Source organism: Doryrhamphus excisus, linkage group LG15 (genome assembly GCF_037039965.1).
Source record: "Doryrhamphus excisus strain RoL-2023G ecotype Guam linkage group LG15, RoL_Dexc_Guam_v1.1, whole genome shotgun sequence".
NCBI classification, from domain to species: Eukaryota; Metazoa; Chordata; class Actinopteri; order Syngnathiformes; family Syngnathidae; genus Doryrhamphus; species Doryrhamphus excisus.
In genome coordinates, this window is record NC_136371.1 from 13320153 (window position 1) to 13344062 (window position 23910).

Below are 23910 nucleotides of genomic sequence, written 5' to 3' on the forward strand. Positions count from 1 at the left end.
GTGATTTGTAGAGCAGGCACTCTGTCATTGGCCTGGACCCATTTGTCTTCAAGAGGAGATGGGAGGAAGAGGGGTGGAGATGGAGGGGACGATGGTGGCATAGCGACGGGGGCTCCAGGGGCTCCGAGGGGTTCCGGGGGCTCCGGGGCAGGAAATGCTTTACAATGACTGCTAGTTTTCACACTTTCATCTTTGACCACAACGGTGTGCATGTTTAGCAAGCTTTGGAAGGCAATAGGTGGCCGACCGTGTAGGATATGACACAACCGTGACAGTTTGCTGTGGCCATATTTTGGTGTTGGGGGGGGGCGTTATCTGTTTTCTCCTTGTCATTTGGCAAGAGGATAGTTCCTACTGCCCGGACGATAATACTACAGCGAAGTCGCTGCCGGCGTACCTTTGAGCAAGTGAGTGCTGTGACTTGTAGATCATTCAGATGATAACCTGCTGGGTTAAAAGTGGTTGTGTTGAGATGGACACCTCCCAATAACTACGTCATGAACGCGCTCCCGAAACAAGAACATAATCCATCTTTTATTTCATATCCATCATATCTACGGTGCAAGTGGACTATTGGACTAAGTCTGATTTGACCTTTCTTTCACGACTGGAAAAATACACACATATTGTATCTCGGAAGATGTTTGGGTGGATGGTATTTATCCAAACAGCTAGGTTCCCCACGTCCCAGATCATCATTGGATCATCTTTATTATGAAAGTGGATCATCATCATTCCACCTGCCCTCCAGCTTGATACAGTGCAGGAGGCTACATTGTTATACTACATCATATATGCCATCAAATAATACATGTATTCCAACTTGTCTTGTTGCGGATCAGTCCTGTAGAAATGAAGGAAGTAGTCAAAAAGTACTAACTGCATAAAGGAGCTATGAATATTACTACTGTTTAATATATCAGGTTTAGCTGTGAGCTGGAGATAAATCTGTAGAAGCAGAACATTTCTTCTCTCTCCCGTAAAATCTCCTTTAAAAAAAACAATAACTTTGCTTCTATAATGTACATTTAGTTTGTTGGCCTTCACTTTAATTATGTCACTACTTCTTACTGTCACCATTGAAGGCAGACATTCTGTCAGGATGTCAGGGTAAACATCAGACCATGTGACACAACCAGGAAGTGTGAGGAGGGCGAGACCGTCTCGTGGCTGGAGGAGGAGCCTTGGGGCGTCTGGCCTCTGTAGACCGGATAGGGTACTGGCCTTGTAGGATGCAGACCCCAGGTTCAGATCTCTGTGTGCTTCCTGATTTATTGGTTGTAACAAGGTAAAAAAAAAAAAAAAGTATTTTATTCTTAAAATAAGTATTTCCAGGTCTTGCTTATATTTAGGTATAGAAATCTTAATTTAGTTTTCCTACTGAGTAACATTTACTTGCTGCATGGACAGATGATTTTGCTAGTTTCAAGCATTTTTCCGACCCAAATCTAGTCTTTTTATCCTATATCTGGCCAGCCCTTTTTGGCAGTGTCGTCTCACATAGCAATGAGGTTGTCTGTTCCAATCCGCCTGCCTGACGGAGCCGACTTGGCAGGAACTCTCATTACATGGCCATAAGTTTAAAGTAATGGTTGGAATATACTGAAAAACACTGTAATCCTAGTATTTTCTAGGGATGACCGAGTACACCTCTATATGTGTCTGTAAATTATGTAAAGTATTTGTACTCGGCGGGCCTTAAAGCTATACGTTAGTTTAACTCTGAAATTGCCATGGACTGATGAGAAGTTGCTATATGTGTACTGTGTATGTGTGTAAGCGATCCTCGAGACTGATTCTTTCATTGTTTATTATGTAGATATATTATCATTATTTCATATATATGAGCTGTGTGAAGTTGCAAACATAACATAACACAATAAACATAACAAGAATGTATTTTTCTCAAAAGCACCGTGTTCAGTACTACAGGCAGTTTCCCAACTGACCTTATATCACCAGCCACCCCCAAGAAGGACAAGCTAGAAAAACAGTGTCAGTGACTGATGCAGGATCGTGCCCGCTGTCCTGTTAAAAACAAAAAACGTGTATTTGATGAAACAAGTTTAAGATTGCAAGGTGCATACTGCAACGTATTGAGAGGGGGGTGATATTTTATGCCAGCCATGAATGCAGAATGCTTGATGCCACGCTTGTGAAGCACCGCTGAACTCCTTTGTGGCTGCTGCCGTCTTCGGAGAGGCGGTCGCTGTGTGTGACTGTCCAATCGCAGAGCATGAAGGGTGAATACATAATGAGCATTTTCTTTGAACATGAACACAGATAATGACCAAATGTACTCCTTTCATACTCGTATCGTGCAACAATGCATGATCCGTAACGCATACTAGTATCCTGCTCATCCCTAGTATTTTCTTTTAAAAACGTTAATGGTGTAAACTTGGCCAGTGATTGCAACATACAGTAGGTGAAGGCCATTTTTACTGCTCAGTCCTTAAGCAGCAGTGGTGTTCCTTTCCCAGCTGGGTTTCTTATTCTACAGAAGCGTACTTCGAATTGATCAAGAAAGGGCAACAGCAGGGCAAGAACGACAAAGCTTGTATTGATTTGACCATTTTATATGTCCCCCATGCTCTTTCTCCAGACCGCTTTAAGTAAACAAATACTAGATTTATCATGTTAGTCCAGGGAGAGGATGCGTGATGAAGAAGATTGAGGTGGAAAAAAAAAGGTCAGGCTCCAGTCCTGCAATTGGTCAGCCATAATTCATTCTTCCAGTCTCATAGATGGAGGGATTTGGCTAGGATTGTTGAAAGGTGCTCGTGGAGCCTCTCCCTGACCTCCCTTGCTCCTGATCCTCCCCTGATCCACTTTGGCAGCCCCGGTCCTAAATCACCGCTTGTCACTGTGTTGGCAGAACAATGGTGCAGGGTCTTCTGCGCCATTTCAGGCTCCAGCCAACTGGACACAGTTTCCTCCATCATTAGTGTGCTCATTCCTCCCATGGTCCTTTCTGGCCCCTGAATCCCGGAAGCCCCAAACGAGGCTCAGGGTTAGGTTCAGTCCTATGGGCTGATGACTTTTCCTAACACTTACAGTACTTACTGGTCTTGTCCTGTGGATTTCAAGGTGTTTCTGTTTTGCTTTCTCTGTGTGCACATAATCATCTACAGCAGTGGTCCCCAACAGACCAACAGACTGGCCCCACAAATCTCTGGCGATCTTGGCGGTGGGAGATGTATTGATCTTGAATAAGCAAATCTTGAATAAGTTGTCATTGGCAGGGGTTGCCAATACTTTGGCAGTCACGTACCCCTTCAGACATTTGACTTGAGGCCATGGACCTCCTCCTGGACACAAAACAACATCAACCGTATTATGTTCATCAACTTGAAATATTGAAGATAAGTCAATGGTTCCTTCATTTATCATAATTCCGAGTGAAAAATGTAATTGACGCTTTACTCAGCATGGCTATAGTTTAAGTGTACATATTTATTTCATCGCAAATAGAAGGGGAAGCTGACAAATCACGATAAAGCTTTGTTTAACATTGATGTCTGTTAGAAGTAGAACATTTTCTAACATTGGCTTATTCTTGTATGTTGTAGCTTTTGGAAATATCACCAACTTTGGACTGCGGGTGGCTGTGTTTGCTGTCATTTACAAGTGTCCCTGAATGTACCTACCGCCTTCTTAATAGTATCTGAAATACAAAAAAATGCCTCATTGTGGGGTGAATCTCCATCACAGTGCCAGATTGTCACGGCTGGGGCCATCAATAGAAATGACATCTTCAAGATGAAACCCTCAAACATATATACGTATATATGTATAAACAGAGGGTGGGCTCTGCGGAGGCTGGCGCTGGGTGTTCCATCGCTGCCGTCCTGTGTTGGTGGTCGGGCTTGGGGTTTCCTGGGGCGGGCCGAGTTCCGCTTATTTACGCACTCTTAATTTCATTCATTCATTCATTCATTTTCTACCGCTTTTTCCTCACGAGGGTCACTCTTAATTTTAATTAATTAATTAATTTGTAATTAATTATTTTTTTAATTTACACTGTTAATGCAGACTGTTAAGTCATCATTCATACGTACGTACTTGTATGATGCACACAGAGCAAGCGGCCACTGAGGCTCTTGGCTTCTTTGTCTCTTTTTCTCTTTTCTATCTAATAATATATATAAACAACCTTTACATATATTTATATGAAATATATCATCATGGCCATGTTCCTTCGAACCAACTTCAAAGGGTATTCAATGATTTTACTGTGTATTAATAAAGCTGATGGAAACACAAGGAACATAACATAACAGAACATATTTTACTATTTCTACTACAAATATTTGTGTTTTACTTCGTTATGTACGATAGCTCCAAATATATCACATTCATGTCTTATTTATTGAAGAAGTCTATGAAATTATTTGTCTTATTTGGCCAACCTTACAAATATTCTGACAACATGGATGAAGTGTCAGAGTTGCATTTCGATAAAACCCATCCTCTAAATCCAGAGACAGGTCATCACATACTGGCTGCACATGGATGCTGTGGAGAGCTGTCCTGTTTACATGTGCAGGTCCATCTTGACTTGGGGCCTGTATGCCGCCATGGGTCCATCCATATACTACACCCATACACCTATATATGTATATATGTATGTATATATATATATATATATATATATATATATATACATGAATCCATCCATACACCCATACTCCACCCATACACTCATACTACACCCATACTACACCCATACACTCATACTACACCCATAAACCCATACTGCATCCATACACTCATACTACACCAATACATCCATACACTTGTACTACACCCATACACCTATATATACATCCATACTACATCCATATCCCCTTACTACACCCATACACCTATATATACACCCATACTACATCCATATCCCCTTACTACACCCATACATTCATACTACATCCATACACCCATACACCTATATATACGTACATACACCCATACATCCATACACCCATACACCTAGTATATATACATACACCTATATATACATACATCCATACCTCATACACCCATACACCTACGTATATATACATACATCCATACACCCATACACCTAGTATATATATATACACCTATACCTCATACACCCATACACCTACGTATATATATATACATACATCCATACACCCAATGACCTTAGTGAAAGCACCTCGCACCTTGAAGAAGTCAGCCATTGTCAGCTGGCCATGAAATAAAATAGTTTCATCTTCTCATCAAGGCATTGCTCACTTTCCCAACTATCCCCGACACGGAGCTCTCATGTAACCCAACAGATAGACTTTGGGACGGGTCGCTTTAGAAAGGTTTTATATCTATATATTTTGAATAAAATAATTGTCCATATTTCCAAAATGTAAATGCATTTATTTATTTAAAATGTGTCCTTGAAAACAGCTCGGTGCTGTGACTCCGGTCTACAGTAATCCTCCTACAAGGGACATCATTGCTCTTGGCTCTTCTGTGGATTAGCAGGAAGAAATAATATTGGGGGAATCGTTGATATGATTTGAAATGCATTTCAAATCAAAGCAGTGGATGACAGGTCTGTGGGTAACTCAAGTCAACATCAGTCACAGAAACCTCTGTCCTTTAGCTGCCATTTACCCCCCTCCCCCTTCCCCCTCCAGTTTCTTTCGCCCATTTTCCCCGTTAAGCCAAGAGTCCAAGTCCAATCCATCAAATCTCTTAACTGCGGGTCGATCAATATGTCAGCAGCCCAACACTCACTCGTCGTTATGATGTGTCCGTGGTGCCGCGCCACCCGCGGTTGCGGTTCCAGCCGCCATAGCGCGTTGAGCAGGGGATTGAAGTCGGCCTGATGGATATCATTTTTCACGCCCCCTTGCTTGTCAGACACGTGCTAAGTCTGATGGGCAGTAAATGGTTCACCAGCCTCAATGGCATATGCGGGCCAGACATTTAAATCTGCAGACAACCAAATGGGCAAACTTGATTACGCAAGGAAGTGTCAGTTGGCGTTTGACCCGTTAGCTTGTGGAACATGGTCCACACAGCATGCCGTATTTGGACCTGTTAGCTCTGCGTGACCTCAATTCAGTGAGCTGTAATGGGCGTCCCGACTCCCCAACCAACACAACAATAGCGCAATGCCACACCTTGTGTGAGGATGTGTTGCTGAACAGTGAGTACAGGGTGTACGGGGGGTTGGCAACCTGTACTATGAAAAGAGCCCTTCCACCCCCTTGCTGACTAAAGACAAAATGGCCTGAAGACGTAACACATCAGTTTAAAACATCTTGGAGACCTTGTAAAGTTGGAACAGAAGACTGTAAGAGCTAGAAGTGTTCTGTGCATGTGTAAGGGACGCTAACCCAGAGGCTGTATTCTGGGTTCAACATCACTACCTGATGCCCAAGAAACGTTATGAAATGTTACGAAGCATTACAAAATGTTATGAAACGTGACAAAATGTTACGAAGTGTTACGAAACATGAAGAAACATGACAAAATGTGAAGAAACATGATGAAATGTGAAGAAACACTACAAAACTTGATGAAATGTGACAAAACATGACAAAACGTTACCAAACGTTACAAAACGTTAAGAAATGTGACAAAACGTTACGAAACGTGATGAAACATTACCAAATGTTACAAAAAATGAAGAAACATGTCAAAATGTGAAGAAATGTGAAGAAACTTGATGAAATGTGACGAAACGTGACGAAACGTGACGAAACATAACGATACATTACGAAACGTGACGAAGTGTGAAGAAACTTGACAAAACTTGATGAAACTTGAAGAAATGTGACGAAACATGAAGAAACATGACGAAATGTGACAAATGGTGAAGAAATGTGACGAAACGTGACGAAACATGAAACTTGAAGAAAGGTTCACACTGAATTCCCCTGCCAGATTGGAGGGAATGGGGGGGGGGGGGGGGGTAGAAAGTAGTTCAGAGTTGATGGAGTACTCTAGCTAGTATCGGCTGGTGCTAATACTGAAGACAAATGTTCATAAATGTTGTTTTCTCGATATATTCTTCTTCTTTTGTTCCAAATGTAGTGGTGGGAAAGTATTCTTTTTTATGCATTTACTGTGACTGGTTGTCAATGGCGATTCACAAGCCAGCGTGTGCACGATGACATGCACAAGCATGACTTAAACACGCGTCACTGAACTGGACGGAGACACGCAATAATCGCCCTGTGGAGACGTACGTACATCACCCGCGTGTGGCGCCATCACTGCGATGCGGTCGCTCCTGGGGGGCCATCATGTGCAGGCCTGGACCAGGGGGTTGTCTACCTTGAAATGAATGTGCATGAATGTGATTCCCCTCCTTCCGAGCAGTCATCCAATCACCATTCAGAACTCAGCCAGGATGCATTCACTGTCTCACAGAAAATTTGATTTTTAAAAGACTGAAGAGGAGCGGTGGGTTGCCGACCCTCGGGATAGGGGATAGGTAAAAAAATGTTTTGTGTATGAGTAGTGAAGCAGGCAGGGTTTGTGTGGAAATAATGTTGTAGTTTCCAGGATGCAAGTCCTCCTTAATGTGGGAATGAATCCTAAAGCCACGGCATCTGTGGAGGGTTGGACTGGTGTGTGTTTCTGCTGACTGCTCCTATTTTGTGTTTGTAGGCCTGAGTGGCTCACTGGGAGAACATTAGGCTTCCTTTTCAGCATTTAAAGATCCTGTAGAAGCATTAGACAAACTGGGCAATACGGCTTTCATGGAGATCTCTTTATCTCCAATCTTTGGGTTGATGAAAGGCTCAGTTTGGTAACAGAGCGCCTCCCTCCACTTGAACCAATCTACTTTGTGCTTTTTCACATCTCCTGTTCATTTGGAAAAAGAAGATGTTTACCAGGGCCAGAAAGGTCTTCTCTGCTGGCCTAAACGCAACATAATAATCGACATAATCAAAGGCGCTGAGCTATGACTACACTTGAAATTCTAGTGTTTGTTCTATTCTATTGTTCTATGCTGAAAGGCAAATATGAATATGAAATGATTTCTATTGTTTATTTACTATCTTCTCTTGGCGGCTAAGCTTCCACTACGTGTATGTGTAGGATATTTTGGTTCAATCAGATTCCCGTTTCTATGTGCTGTCGGAGCCACTACTTGCCTGTCCTCTGATTGGTTGATCAGAGGACAACGCTTCGACCAATAGCCAAAAACTACTGGAAATGACAATACATGTTTTATTCAATCTGTTGATGTTTATTTGATGTTATTCGATAAATATTTATTCTGGACTGCTCCAGATGATGTTGTAATATTACCTAACACTCAAACTATTGTATTAGGTTATAGATTAGATTTGGAGATTCGGGGTCAACTGGGTTTCTTGCTTTCGTGATAATGGCATCCAGCCTTTCGCTCTGCAATGCCATGCCTTGTTATATGGCGTCGTTGTACATTATTCTTGATTTGCATATTTGCGATGTGATTGGTTAAAGAGGAAGTGCCCTTTTTTTGGAATGTTGCCCATCATTCCCAATCCATATGTGGAACATGAACACATACGTCTTTCCCTTTTCTGACCTCGGTAGCGATGGACGTCATGTGAAGTACCTATTTTGATGCTAAAGGCCTCACAAAAACGCTCCAAAGCTGCCAACAGTGTTCCATTGACTAAACTGATTTGTATATTAGCCAAGCTACAGCCATATTATTATTGTAGCAGCTAACATTAGCTCGATACCTCGCTAATCGCTAGTCTCAGTGTCATTCCCAGACTGAAGAGTGGATAGCTAGTGCTCTGTTTGCCTACACTCAAGATGCTGGTTTGCTGTCAGCATTTTTACCTGAGGACTGGATCGCACGTCTTGTGCTGGAAGACACAGCCATCCCGAGGAGAGCTGACATCGGAAGTGTTGTTGCTGCTGTTGTTGACGGAACTAGGATGTGTATCAATGCGTACAGGAAAAAGGATTGGATTGTGTTTTCAATCATCCAAATAAGGCAAGATACTGCAACTATGACATGTTAATGCATGATCACAGCATGGATATCAAACCATGCAACCTTAGTAGAGGTTTACTTTTACAGGGCTTCATAGTCAAAGTAGGTGTATCCCAATGATGTCTGTCATCAGCTCGGTCATATGAACTCGTTTGCTCATGTTCTAATGCACAGAAAAGGGAAAGAAATATCTGTTCATGTTTCATGTAAGGATTGTGAATGATACAAACGCATTTGTACTGCACAAATATCACAAATGAAAGCAATTTAGAAGTTTAGAAGAACATCTTTGGCTTTTTCGTACATTAAATTACAAAAGAAGGATGGCAATAAAGTTCTTCCCCCTTGACATATTTATGCAAGAAGGCATCATATTATTCTTCAAATTGACCATTTCAATTAAAAATTGAATAACTTGAAACTTAAATCCATGCCTCTTACATCATCCCTTTTATTTTCTATGGCAGCCCATAGAGGCATCACATTTATATGAGATTATATCTAATTTCTACTAATTGGACGTCTGGTGGCTTAATATAACACATACAGTGACTTTGTTGTTCAAACATCCAGTTTGATGAAATGACACATGATTAACAACATTCCTGGTAATGAACTGGCCGACAGCCCATTTCACCACTGAACACACCACCACCACTTTTATTTACCTCAGCTGACAAAGTACAAAGTACGACCATCACCCAGACTGGTTATGTGATTTCATATTTGATTCTAAAGATGGCATTTATCCCAAGCCAGCCGACGTCTCTGCTATGTTTCATAAGGAATGAACGTGAGCTTCCCGGAAGGCTGAAGTGGGACAGAAACACTTGGACAGCGATGAGCTTGCAGGGCAATGATGACTTTGTATCCTCTGGCAGCTTTTAGACTTCAGAATGGAGCCTCATCACCTCATCACCTCATCACCTCATCAGTCGGGTCAAGAAGGTCAGTGAGAGCTCAGATCCTCAACGTGGAGCTTGCTTGAACTTTTTGCCGGTGCACTGCTGACAAAGAGCGACAAAGGAGGAAAGGGTCGGTGTGATGCTGTGCGGTCGTGTGTCTTGTGTGCCTGATGAGGAGTGAGTGGGCTGAGACTGAATGAGAACAGATGGAGATGTGCTCTTTAATTAACCCTGAGAATCACAGGGCTGAAAACAGGCCTTAGTCCGTGAATAACATCCAGCACATTCAGGGTTTGCGTAAAGTGCTATGTTGGTGTGTGTGTGTGTGTGTGTGTGTGTGTGTGTGTGTGTGCACGCTGTGGACTAGCCAGAGCATCGACCCATTCCCCCATCCCCCTTCCCTAGAGCGGAGCATTTTATTTCTCATTAGCGGGCAGCAAACTGCTGGGGGATGAAATTTGCTAACAGGAATTAAAAGTGCATTAACACATCTGAGAGATTCATTTCTGATAATAGTTTTATTAGTGCTCTGACCTTTTAGTTCATTAGAGGACTTGCAGGAGGGGTGGAAAGGTGTAGGAGGGGGGCCTTGGAACTCACTAAACAAGACCTTTGGAAAGCAACCTAACCCCCCCACACCATCACCACACCACTACAGTTTTTTGTTATTGTTTAAGTCTTTGGACTACCTGCAACGCCCCACCCCCTCCCCACCCGTCATCATCCGTCTGTGATCATCCAGTATTTGCTAAAAGAGCTTACTAAGATGGGTTCTACTCGCTCTCTTTCCTGCCCCTCCATGACCATCATTTATAACGCAGCTCTGTTAGCGCTCAAGTGTATCGCATACAGGCGGTTAATTGTTTATGAACTGTGCCCCCCCCCCCCCCCCCCTTCGCCAAAACAAGGTGATGGATCCAAGTGTGTCTGGTCTTTCTGATGTGAAGGTCGCCAATCAAGTGCAGCGGCTGCCCTTGCTAGACGGCGCTAACGTTGGACTTCATCCTGCAAGGCCAGCCAGCCAAACAGGAATTCATGTCCTTTTCCTTCTGTTTTATCGGAAAACAAGCAAGGCAACTTGCAATGCAATTTGCTCTCTCCTGTTCCCTATAATTAGCACCTTACAGAAATGAAATAACATTGACGGGAAGGTCAATAATTCCGATCTATAGTGAAATTAATCCTGCTATCGACACAACAAGCAAACAATACAATTAGGAAGTAGAGGGTAGAAAAAACTCAGAAGGATAGGAGTAGCTCCGAGGGAAGGATGTCTTTTATCTCCTGGGCTCACTGTGCAGAAATCCTATGAAAGCTTCTAATTAATTCATCCATTGTTAATGAAGGCAAAGCGAGGAAGCAGGGATTAAACATGAGGAGAGGAAGGAGCACAATTAGCGATACCAGGCTAATGATTGCTTTTTTAACGTGCCACTGTGTCTGCCTTGGACTGATTTGGTTCGCTGGCCAATGTTTAGTAGACGTTTGAACACACCAGCACTTCTTTAGTAGACAGGACACAGACGGCATACGTATCTCTGTGAATGTGAGTTAGACATAAACGTTTTAAAGGGGAGCGATCATGCCCGTTGTCTTGCGTTGAGGACTCCTATAGAGCAGCGACACACAGTGACCGGGACACAAAGCTTTACACCAGGGGTGTCAGTCATTGTAGCTCTGGGCCGCATGGACGAAAACCTACTTCCACGTGGGCCGGATTGGTGAAATCGTGGTACATTTGTATTATGTACCCGAGCACCACGTCTACAATAAATTCACAACTTTCCTTCAAGTAGAAATAAGCATACATTCTACCCTAACGTTTTTTTCACAGTTGAATTTAAGGAAATTTGACGTAATCCAGGATTGGATTCAGTTAGTATAATACTGACTTACTTAAGTTTATTTATCCGTCAGGAACTCCATTTGTGCAGAGCATTATTGTGTGTACAGTTCATGTACCCAACAATACAACATAGTACACATACAAATACAATCCACCAACAATTAACAATCAACATTGAAGAGAATATAAAAAAGAAATCCTGCCAGCCCCAATAAAGCCAATGATATTCGCTAAAAATGTCAATAAATAACTCCTGATGAAGTTGAAAGAGCGTCCACATATCCACGTCAATCAACATCCGTGCACCATGTACTGTACATACTGTATGAGTACACACACATACTTAACAAGTACATACATGAATGAAGGTGGGGTTCTAAGGAAGTCGACAACCACTTCCTTGGTTTTTGAAGGGTTGAGATCAAGGCGGTTCCACCTGCAAAACCCTTCAAAGATGTCCATCTCAGACTGTAGTGTAGTTTGTAGTATCCATGATCAGAATATTTCATGTATATGTTACACCTGGATTGGTGCTTCTGCTCTCACTAGTGTACAGGGTATACAAGACAGGTCAGATTACTGTGCCCTGTGGGGCTCCCGTAGAAACAGACTTGGATGAGCTCAGGTTAAGTCTGCCATTGACTCTGACCCGCCGTTGTTGGTCAGTCAGCAAAGGGAGGGTCCAGAGGATCAGGTGCAGTCAGGATTTGTCCTGTAGCTGGGGGTGAATAAGCCTTAGTCATTATTAGTCACGGCTGGGATTGCTCATTTTAGATACTGGACAAATGATGGAGGATCTCCAAAGTGACAGGATGTGATGTTCACACGGAGTGGTTGAAGCCATGGCAAAAAACACCAGCCAGCGGACTGCAGCAGGACTTCAGCAACCGCTCACAGATCTGCTCTGGTCCTGGTGCTTTGTCCGTTTTCGTCCTCTTAAGCATGAGCTCCACCTCCACATGACCTCCAAGTTGACTTGAGTGTACAACCTCGGAGGGGGCTCGGCTATGAGCTCCCTTCTCTCCTGTGAGAAGTCGGACGGTTGAACCTGCAGTAGAATTAATTAAGGTCTTCTGCCATATTAATGGGGTCCTTTGTACATGTATTTAATAATGCTGAATCGTTGGGGGGGCAGCCAGTGTTTTAACACTTTGTTATAAATGAGTATTTGTTACAGATGATGCATTTTGGCCGGATACGAGTATGAAACGAGTAGATTTCATCAATATTCATGTTTAAAGAAAATGCTCATTATGTATTGACTCTTCACGTTCTGTGATTGGCCAGTCATACACAACCGCCTCTCCCGAGACTGACTCAACAAGTGGAGTATGAGAGGAGCTGAGCAGCATCTCATCAGCCAGGTTTCGGTGAGGCATATCAAGCTAGCCTCCTTGTACATCCACTGGCATGATATATTTACCTGTAGTTCATCCAATTTATTGCGTAACGAGCGCACATTGGTGAGCATAATAGAGGGGAGCGGTGGGCTTTTCCGTGGGCCGCTTAGCCTCTTCAGCCACTGCCTCGCTCCACCCCTCCTTCCACGCTTCCTCGTCGATCGCGACCCCGTTGTATAATCTCACCACAGTGATCCATCCAGTGCAGGGTAGTCAATGTTCCACACAAGCAGCCAATCTTCCCGGCTATACCGCAGGATTTCGCCACCGTGTCTTCCAAACACCACCAGCACAAACTGGGCCTCATTGTAAAAAATATACTTTTCAGGCTTAATTTCACTATGATGACAATGTCCAACAAAAGAGATCATGAATGAGAAGCGTGATATCATTCATTCATTGGAATGCATACAGACAGGAGCACACTTCATGAACTGCACAACAAGACAAGACGCTCTCCACCTGTCGCCATTACAGCACCATAGTACGCTAAATATGCAAATGTAGTTAGAATGTTGTATTCTGGTGTTAAACCCTGCCAAAGTTTCACATCATGAGGTTTGCACATTTGGAAGTGAACCCTGAAAGACGTTTGAGATGCCTCAAAACACTCGATTTCAGAAGGCGTGGTAAAACTGCCCGTTTGTGATGTCACAGAGGGGTGGGCTTCCTTATATGGGTGTGGCTGTAAGCCGGATAAACTTTCAGCCCTCCCCCAAGCTCTGCTTCCCCCGCCCTCCTCCAAACTCAGTTCCTCTGTTGACTTGCTAACAATGCCTGGAAAGGGAAAGCCACATTTGTTTCCAATTCCTAAAGACGCCACCATCAGGTACAAGTGGTTGGAGTTCCTGGTTCCCTACCAGCAAAAGAAATACATTTTCATCTGTCAAGGGCATTTCCCACTGGACTGTTTAGTGAACATGGGCCACTATGCAGCTGGACTAGCCCACAAACTTGCTGAACCCCTACAAAAGGGGTCCCCAACCTTTTTTGCCGGTGTGATTTGGGTCTTTTTTTCACAGACCGGCAATGTGTGGCATAAAAATACAGCATATATAAAATAACACGATGGGGCCAAAAGTAAATGTTAAGTGCAGGGAGGTGTGATGGGAGATAGTGAGTCGTTAATAAATTATTTATTATTTCTGTGCGGCCCGGTAGCAAATGCACCACGGACCGGTACTGGTCCCCGGCCCGGCAGTTGGGGACCCCTGCTCTATGCCTTTCCAACGTTACTTGGGGGTGTGGAAGAGTCAGAAGGGCCAGCAGTAAGTAACAGTTTATCAGTGTCCTAACTGTCTTTATTTAGTGGAAGCCATGGAACACTTGCTAAAAGTGATGGCATACAGAGAGCGGGGTTGCTATTGCTTTTTCCCACCACAATTAGACATACAAACCTAATGCTAAAACTGTGGAACTGTCCAATTTCAACTTATGGATGGGATTGGGGATCCAACACATATGGCTGGATGTTAAAAGCCCACATTTTAAGATACATCATCCTTTATTATCAAGTCCTATACCGTTCACAGGGGGCAGACCGGGAGAGGGAAACAATGTGATTTTCACTGGAGCAAGATGATTGATGATGGTCAGATATGTGAATATCAACAGCTGTGCAGCTGAAAGAGGTGAGACCGAAGCAGCAAATGAGGTCCAGCGTTTGGCCTTTAATGTGAGTAGTAAAGTCTGAGTATTAAAGAAAACCAAAACGATGATGATAACAGTAAAAGATTACTGTGCATGTTGAAGTCACCCAGTAATAAAACATTAGGTCAGAGAGTGGCCAGCCAATCACAGGGCACATATAGACAAACAACCATTCCCACCCACATTCATACCTATGGACAATTTGGAGTGGCCAATTAACCTAGCATGTTTTTGGAATGGGGGAGGAAGCCGAGGGACCCGGAGAAAACCCACGCATGCACGGGGAGAACATGCAAACTCCACACAGAGATGTCCGAGGGTGGAATTGAACTCGGGTCTCCTAGATGTGAGGCCTGCGCGCTAACCACTCGTCAAAAAGTCAGACTTGAGGTCCTGGATAAAATGTCCTACGCTCGTGAGCGAATGAATATTAAGTAGACCAAAGTTGACAGAAGTGTTGTCATGATCGAGGCTAGCGTTGGAAGCCCGGGCTTGGAGGTGGATCAAAATGGTTGGACTGCTTTGAAGTTATTCTGGAAAAAATTCTGCTGTGGGTGGATGTATCTCCGGCAGACTGAGAGAGCAATGTCGGGGCAAAGGCGCAGTGTTGCCGGTGGAGGCACAAGCAAAAATGGCGGAGCCGAATGAGCACAGCAGAGGAGTAATGAAGTCAACCAGACACAGCAATGGTGAACCAGTAGCAGGACATGCCAGGCAAGTGGAGACCAGATGAAGATGGCAGGGCCTACTCCGGGTGAGGGGACAGGTAGGCTAATGTTTGCTAGCACATGCAAGAACCAGAGTGACAACAATCGTTAAGAGGGTAAGAGATAAACTCTCATTAGATGTCAGTTAGACAGAACAAAAATGCCATTCAAAACCCTCAAACCGTAAAAGTTGCGGGTGAACAGCGGCAGCAAGTCATGCCAGTGTCCACTCAACCGGAACCACAACTCGTTAGGTAATTAATACAATAAATTAGTTACCACCGTTAATATGTTATTTTTGACAGCCCTAGTAATAAAACTGAAAATATGAAAATGAAATGACAGTGCTACCAGATATGGGGACTAGAGTGTACATAAATGATGCTGGAAGAAATCTTGAATCCAGAGGACAATGACCGGTGTAACGTATTATTTTTGTAGTTTTTTTGACGTCCATCCACTTTGTACTTTTTTCTGCCCAGGGCAGATGACTGGAATCTGCCAGTGACGGAAGTGCCACGGTGCTCTTTCCAGCTGAGTAGGTTTAACCGGTTTTGGGACTGGCCAGGGATTTGAAGAGGAGCAGAGGGCAAGCATGGTGGGCTGCTGGAGGGATGGGCCTTCCGAGCGTCTGAGGGCGGAGAAGGATTGCCTTTCAAGAATTACGAGCCAGTAAATCAGAGCTTGGAAATCTCAAGGTTCCCCAAGACTGCTGCACAAGGAATCTGGGCTGGAGAAATATTGTTTATGATTTGAAAGGCTTGGCGATGGATTTATAAAAGAAACATTCATCATTGCAGGAAAACGGAACAAAACATTCTGGAAATAAATACTCACTCTATAGGTATACTTGTCACCCAGACAGCACAATAACAAGTGCATTGGGAGGGAGATCCTTCATTCGCTGGCAGCTCCAGCCCCAAACATGCTCCGTCTCCACCAGGGGGGCTGCAAGGCAGTTTGGGCCAAGACCGCGTTTTGACAATGTTTTTTGCAAATGTTTCGCTGTTTTACGTCGCTCATTGAGATCGATCATAAATCACAGTGTTTCAGCTACGAGACTGAACTTCTCAAACTTGTATTTTCCCATCATTACCCGTTTGAAGTATGAATGTCAGGGAGTTCTCCAGTAAACACAATTAAGAGTATTGATTATCTTGGCCCGATGTGTCCCATGAGTAGATAAATATGCTTTTAATGATGGAGCTTTTTACAGGAAGGTGATTGCTTTCAGTCACTGACCTTGAGACGGTGTGGAAAATCTATGCTGACGTCTCCCCGCTGTCTGGTTACAGGAAGATGTAAACTCACAGGTAAAACACCTCTGACACCTAGTTCTACGTTGAATTGACGTGTTCTCCCCATGATTCTGTCTTCCTCCCACATCCCCAAAACATGAAATCAGGGGTCACCAACCTTCTTGAAAGCGTGAGCTACTTCGTTGGTACTGATTATGCAAAGGACTACCAGTTTGATACACGCTTCTGCAATAGCCAATTTGTTCAATGTACCTTTGACTATACTATATGATGTTCATCTAGCCTACTGCAATGCCAATGAAGCTGCCAGATAGCTAACAACATTGGTGGCAATGCTGATGAGGCTAACCTAGCTCAGCGGCTGGATACTTAAGGTACAGTATTACAATATCACGCTGCAAACAGTGTCAAGCATTGAAGGAATGAGAAATAACCTGGTTACTCACGTATATAAACTAGGGGTGTGAATCTCAGCACTGAGGACCATTCGATACACATCTCGATACACTGCCAATACAATACAATACAATACTTTAACGATACATGGAATTTTCTGGCGATATGATGTGATAATCATTTAGTTCAAATCAAAGCAATCCGATATGATATGATGCAATTTCTCGCGATATGATGCAATTCAACATGATGCAAATAAGCAAAGGGGAAAAAAATGGAATTCAGTATGCTCCTACAAAAAGGATTTGGCTTTATTCCTTCTAGGCACTTGGCAGTAAATTCCACTAAAGTGCTGTTTATCTTTTTTACTATGCACCACTTCTTGATCATTCTTTTTGCCATCTTAAAACAGCAACAACTTTTCAAAAACAACTTTTCCTCCCACTTTCACATGGGCTATGCAGTTAAAATAGCAGTGGTTCAGTGGTGGAGTAAAAAAATGAAACAATAATTACTGCTGTAAAACATACGTACAGTATGCAGCGACAAAAAGTCAAAGTGACACTTTCAACAGTGTAATCAATGTTTGTTTATATTCCTGTCTGTAAAACATACTGCTAATAAACTGCTAAAGTGGAAAACAACTTATACCCCTTTTAAAATTGTTTCAAAATTGAGGAAGAAGCCAACTGCTCTGCTGCTCTAATGTCACCTGCTGTGCTGAACACTTGTTCTGGGAGGGGGGGGGCACTTGTTGGACAAATAGCTATTTGGCCATTTGGAAAGCAGTGGATGATCCACTTGTTCCGACCTGATTGACCTGTGTCCGTGTTGAGGTGTCCCCCTTTTAAGGGGAGTGGGGGGGTGTCTGCATGTTTGTCTGCTGCCGTTGTACGGCTTCTTAACGCAGCATTCTTTGCAAATGGCGGACGTTTTGTCGAGCTTTCCGCCGTTCTTTGAGAATCCGTAGTGTTTCCAAACATACCATTTAAACGTTGCGTTGGGGTTAAATATAGAAACGTCCTCGCTGTTTTACTAGTAGTTGTATGTGCCTCACGGCTTCCGTCCGTATTCAATACAAAACGCCAAATAATGATGGTGCATTCATTGCACCTGGGAAACAGCATAAGGGGTGAAGTTGAACATTAATAAAACAGTGCTTGCATCAGATTTTACCGATACCCACAAACGCATCGCGATGAATCTAGATTTCACCCGTCAATTGCATCCATGCCCAGTGAATGAGCCGATGCACTCACATCGCGCGCATGCGCATGGTTGTATCGATTCATATCGATTATTTTCCACACCCTTAATATAAACACATACTGTTAGCTGAACATCAAAAACAAGGCCTGTGTTACGACAATGACTCTCAGACTCCCTGGTGCATTCGGGTGCCCATCTAGCATTGTAATTGGGAGCTACTGTACGTTTCATCACATGTTAAGTGAAAGGAGCAAAATAGAATCTGCACTACTAAAACAGACTTTTGTACAATTTTGTACTATGGGATACGTTCCAGCTCTGTCAGATATTATACAGTCGACTAGCTCAGGCATTTCTCCTCGCTTGTAGAAATTCTGTAGGTTATTTGAACCTTCATGCATTATTTTAGCTGTTTGAAAATGAACTAAATCAGCTAATTTAAATTTTTGTGATCTTAGAAATAATGGAGTGATTTTTGATGGAGAACAAATTTTGCTTTGTTCAATATTGAAATGTTTCTGGACACCTTTTAATTTGAGATTCCCAGCTCATTTCTTCATCTCGCCCCAAGACTGCTGGGATAGGCTCCTGTAAATTGAGCGGAGTCTTGTATAAAAAACTACAAAGCTTAAGCCATATCATGAAATACATGCGTGTCAAATTGTACAGCACATGTATTTATTGGTAACAATCTGGCTAACTGTTCTAATGGATGTCAGCCTGTGGCTGTCATGAAGGAAGATGTAGCCACCCATGCCATTCCAACTGCATATATTTATGACACTTTTGTTTTGTTTACCCAGACATGGGCCAAATGGCGCTCTAATTGAAGGACGGTCATGGAAGTGTGTTCTGTGTGTGGATAATGTGTATTTGAGGCTAAGACGAGCAAAGTTAAGAAACTGCATGTCGTCACTGGGCCTTGTAAAATCTTCCTTACGTCAAAGCCGTAAAACACAAGCTGGTGAAAATATACTCGTCTCGAGCCTGGATAAATACAGAGGGTTGTGTCAGGAAGGGCATCCGATGTAAACACTTTGCCAAACCAACTATCCCAATCAAACACAAACACTTCCATACCGGATTGGTCAAGGCCCGGGTTAACAACGACCGCCATCGGTGCTGTTCACCTACAGGGTGCGGGTGGAAATTGGCTTACTGTTGGTCAAAGAAGGAGAGGAGGAAGATGTGTCCGTAAGAAGAGAGAGAAGAGGAGCGCCAAGAACCTAGAACTGAGAGTAGGGACTTTGAATGTTGGAACCATGACAGGAAAAGGTAGAGAGTTGGTTGACATGATGCAGAGGAGGAAGGTAGACATACTGTGTGTCCAGGAGACCAGGCGGAAAGGTAGCAAGGCTAGAAGTTTAGGAGCAGGGTTCAACTTCTTCTATCATGGTGTAGATGGAAGAGAAATGGAGGAGGAGGACTTGGTTAAGAAAGTGTCAGATAGGGTGATGAGTCTGAAGCTACAAATTGAAGGTGGGTTGTTCAATGTTGTTAGTGGGTATGCCCCACCAGTAGGATGGGGAATTGTGTCTGGACCTCGATGAATTGATGCAGAGCATCCCTAGAAGGGAAAGAGTTGTCATTGGGGCAGACTTGAATGGACATGTTGGTGCAGGAAATAGAGATGATGAAGAGGTGATGGGCAGGTTTGGTATTCAGGAGAGGAACGCAGAAGGACAGATGGTGGTTGACTTTGCCTGTAGTGAATACGTTCTTCCAGAAGAGAGAGGAACATCGGGTGTCCTATACGAGTGGAGGTAGGAGTACACAGGTAGACTACATCTTGTATAGACGCTGTCATCTGAAGGAGATCAGTGATTGCAAAGTAGTGGTAGGTGAAAGTGCAGCCAAACAGCACAGGATGGGGGGGTGTAGAAGGACCCTCATGGTGAGGAAGATGAAGAGGACCAAATGGTGGAAGCTGAAACAAGAAGAGTGTTGTAGGACTTTTAGGCAGGAGTTGAGACAGGCTCTGGATGGTCAGGAGGTGCTTCCAGATGACTGGACAACTACAGCAAATGTGATCAGGGAGACGGGTAGGAGAGTACTTGGTGTGTCATCTGGAAAGAAAGCAGACAAAGAGACTTGGTGGTGGAATGAGGAGGTGCAGGAGTGTATACAGCCAAAAAGGCTAGCTAAGAAGAAGTGGGACGTGGAGAGGACTGAAGAGAGTAGACTGGAGTACAGAGAGATGAATGGTAAGGTGAAAGTAGAGGTGGCAAAGGCCAAACAAGAGGTCTATGATGACTTGTACGCTAGGTTGAACAGTAAGGAGGGAGAGATGAATCTCCATGATGCCAGTCGTGGGATGGGAAGATGGAAAGAGTACTTTAAAGACTTGATGAATGAGGAAAACAAGAGAGAAGGAAGAGTAGAAGAGATTTCAAAGGAAGTAGCAAAGATTGGTAAACAGGAAGTGAGAAGAGCATTGAAAATGATGAAGATTGGGGGAATGTACTTGTGTCCATGTGATCTGTGTTTCCATTTCTCTGGCTGCTGTCTTCAGAGCAGTCATGGAGGAAAGCATGAGCATGACTTCAGTTTGTTGGCCTCCACTGTAGTTATGTTGCTACTTTCTTCTTCTCCTGCCACCATTGAAGACAGATATTCTGCCAGGACGTCAGGATAAACATGAGACCACGTGACACAACCAGGAAGTGTGAGGAAGACCAGTCTGAATTCACCTGGCCGGTTTGCGGCTGTCGGAGGAGCCTCAGGGCGTCTCAGGGCCTCCGTAGACCGGGTAGGCTACTGGCCTCGTAGGATGCAGACCCCGGGTTCAGACACGGCCGCTGTCGGGCTTCTCAACCAAAGTAATAGAGAACAGATACACCCGGGCACACTGTGATGAAGCAGATGCTTCTTACCCCCGGGAGGAAGCACACCATTACAAAATAAAGGCACAGGACAGGAAGTAGTATTTCCTCTCCGACAGAACATGACAATTATTTATTTTGATGAATTTATTTTATTTTGACGCCTATTTTAAATAAAAAACAAGAATCAGGTTTATTTGTAGGTCAAAATGTAATGAGCTAGCTAACAATGCTTGTCATAAGGCTTGTCATATTTCCACTAGGAAGCCCTCTAAAAAGACCTGTAATGAAATACGTAGAGTATCTTGCCCTAGTTTGATGAGGTTTTGTGAAAATAGGTACTTCCTGTGACGTCCATTGTGATGTAGCTCATATTAACACGCTAGAATGCACAGACAAGGGAAGAAATAATGATAATAATAATAATAATAATAATAATATAATAATAATAATAATAATAATAATAATAATAATAATAATAATAATAATAATAATAATAATAATAATAATAATAATAATAATAATAATAATAATAATAATAATAATAACAATAATAATAAATATATGTGTTATGTTTCACATAAGGATGGGGAATGATGGGCAAAACAAAAGTGCACTTCCCCTTTAAGAGGCTGGTAAAGCAGCAAAACCACAACGTGTTTCATGACACAGAAGATGGACAGTGTTGGTGACTAATAGACTTTGTATTCAAGGTTCCTTTACAGTACTACAGGTGTATAAACATCATGGAGTGAGTATACATTTCAGTATTGTCAATTGACACACGTGACATGGAAATGTACACTATTTATTATTCTTGTCACGATTTTCATCCCACGCTTTAGTGTTCTCCCGAATGTTCCTTCAATTAACTGAGTAATAATAAATACAACCTATTTTTGCCTGGCTAAAGAACAATTACTACTACCCAAGAGAAAATAGGACGTAATAACGAATTACCCATTGGTTTTATCTTTTTAGTTCATCAAGTTTTATTTACCAAATTCACTTTGTTTCCGAGAAACTGTGAACACAAATAGAACTAAATAAAAGACATGAAAAAAACATTACACTCAACTTAGTGTTTCTCTTAAGTATAACAAAATATATGGCTTTGACGTTACTACCACCAAATGACATATTACAGTGGTACGTAAACAAGTAGATGCATTCGTAGTATTTGCACATGTTGAGTATCAAGGGAATCAAGTATTTCCAATTATGTCTGAGTATCCTGTCACGGCACGGCATGTCAGCGTTGAGATGCGACCCCAGGATGCGGAGATGACGAGAAAGTGCAGGTAAAAACGGCTAAACTGGCCGATAATGCGAAGACAGCACTGGTATACGGCACATCAAAATGCTCAATGCAAAGGAAAGACACGCCTGCACTAAAATAGGAGAGAGGGAAATGAGGAACAGGTGTGGAAAAGAGGAAGACATGAAATTAGCCAAGACAGGAAGTGAAGGAGAAAATAAGAGTATCCAAATGGGAACTTAACTAGAAAGGGGACAGCAAAGGAAGTGGAGACAAAATAAGGGCATAGATACGGGAAACAGAGGCAAAGGAGGAAATCACAGAGAAGCTGTCACGAGGGGGTGAATCTCAATCGTGACATATCCTGTTTAAAAACTACATCTTCCTTTTGGTCACAGATCCTTTGATGTAGAGTCGGCTATTGATGAACGAACCCGTTGGATGATACACAATTGGCTGATCTTATTGAGTGATGCGCTGTGATATTTCCTGGGAAGTGACTGTGTGTTTGTGATGAACCCCAGAATACTGGGCGTCTCGTGGGTGACATGTTTGAACTACTGTAACACTCGTGTTGTCACGATAGTGCACGAGGGTAACAGCTACGGCGGACACCAAAGCCGCATGTACGCGGCTGTCACGATGCAGAGGAACGTGAGGCGCTGTCAGCGAGCAGAAGCGCGTCTATATGTGAGCCGGTTTGTGTGATGGACGGCCTGGCAGGGCAAGGCCATGGATACGAGTGCAAACAAACTGGGTGATAAAGGAGTGTGACAGAGGAGCATCGACGGCGCCCGCTCCCAAGCCCCTGATGCATGCCAAGCCGTGCCTGACTGCCATTTGTTCTTGGCAAAGAGATGAGTAGGCTGTTGCGGGGATAAAGAGACCCTGGTGCTTTTGTTCTGTTTCCACACGTGACACAAAGCAGTGTGGATTTCAGCTCAGCAGGGGCCCAATCAAGACTTGGTGGGGTGCTAATGTTTGCCTTAATGAGATCCCTCACATACCGTCGCACCAGCTCTGTTTGGAGGGAAACATCATGTTGGGGGTGCTACACACACACACACACACACTCACACACGCACACCCTCACAATCGCTGAGGTTTTGGCTGCTGAGTTTCACACCATTCCAGCATTACTTCTTATCAAGGTTCAAGGAAAACTGCCTGATGTAGGTATGAATGTGAGTGTGGTGGGAATGGTTGTTTGTCTATATGTGCCCTGTGATTGGCTGGCCACCAGTCCAGGGTGTACCCCGCCTCTCGCCTCAAGACAGCTGGGATAGGCTCCAGCACCCCTGCAACCTTCATGACGGTAAGCGGCAGAAAATGAATGAATGACAATTTGTTTAACTTCATACTTTTGGCTGTCTGGAACAGATGGATTGGATTTGCATTATTTCTTATGTTGGAGTACATTTTTTGTCCGACACTTCTGGATTGGATTCATGACACTAACCAAGGTCATTTGTCATTTCGGATGGCTT